At 56.9% G+C, this 1,158-nt stretch overlaps 1 protein-coding gene across 1 annotated transcript in view; it reads right to left on the reverse strand.

The window, feature by feature from the left end:
- Positions 1 to 1,158, reverse strand: part of LOC104982257 (heat shock transcription factor, X-linked-like) — an 11,917-nt gene that overhangs the window by 10,358 nt on the left and 401 nt on the right. The gene's annotated exons all lie outside the window — the stretch shown is intronic.

The following is a 1,158-nucleotide window of genomic DNA, read 5'->3' on the forward strand; positions in this document are numbered from 1 at the left end:
GCTGCTCTGACTCAGGCCCCCTTTTCCTCCTTCCTTGCCACCACTGCAGACAAGGGTGGGAAGGCCCCCTGTCTTTGGTTGACTCTGAACAGAAACACCATGACTTGCCACTTGCTGGTCTCCGCCTAGGCTTGCGGACCCCACAGGAACTCATAGCAGGCAGAGTGGCTGCCCTCCCCAGGTTCAGAGGAGGCCAAGTGGGATGCAGCCTCCCCCACCTCAGCCCCCAAGAGCTGCACCTCCACAGGGCCCTGAGCCTCTCCTGGGTCCTGAAGATCTTCCTTGGTCTTGCTTGGCTTACTCAGGTCACTCATCTCGACCACAAGCATGATTCCTAGGATCAAACCATAGACAGGAGTGATGCAGGGAACAGATGGGGACCATGGGCCTTGGCTGAGAAACACACCCAGGATGGTCTGACACAGGCAACTTAAGTCTCCTCTTGAGGGGTCCCCTAAGTTCTCCCTCAGGGTCCTCACCTAAACTCTTTCAGAACCCAAGAATCTCATCACCAGTCTATGAGGTCCCGCCCCTTATGTAAATTCTCCAATGTCCCTGAGACCTTGTGCTTATGCAGCCACCAGAATTGCCCTAGGCTGACAGCAGGTCCTGGGACCTGCAGGGTTCCCTGTGTCCTCTCTCAAGGTCCTCATCTTGAGCCCTAGCACTTCCAGGAATGCCCCTTGTGTTGATCAGAGGTGGGACCCTCACACCAAGGCCGCCACTGCACCGAGACCCTTAAGGACAGTCTGTGGACATGACATCAGGGTTCCATGCCCAGGGTTTCCCAGAGCTGGGAGGATGTACCCGGCCATCCTCAAACCTCCTGCTCTTCACTTTGACTCTCAGTAGGTCTGGGCACCACCTTCTCACCCTGACATTGTTCCCCTTAGAACCAGGCCCTCCCCAGCCAGGACCCCTTAGAGGCAAGCGGGAGTAGGGGGCTTATTCCCACAACACTGCTGGGGACCCAGGGTCCGATAGCACTGACATCCTGGATGTCCTGGGGTCCCAGAGCCCACTCAGGGTTCTACCTTGACTCATAGCACAGCTGGATTCCTTCACTCTGCTGACCTGAACCTGGGCACATGACCCAGGCCCTCACTTCTTCCCTCCCATTGGGATCAGTGATGTCACATCTGGACGCCATTACCCCAG

The sequence above is a fragment of the Bison bison genome, unplaced genomic scaffold (genome assembly GCF_000754665.1).
Source record: "Bison bison bison isolate TAMUID 2011002044 unplaced genomic scaffold, Bison_UMD1.0 scf7180017864529, whole genome shotgun sequence".
Taxonomy (NCBI): domain Eukaryota; kingdom Metazoa; phylum Chordata; class Mammalia; order Artiodactyla; family Bovidae; genus Bison; species Bison bison.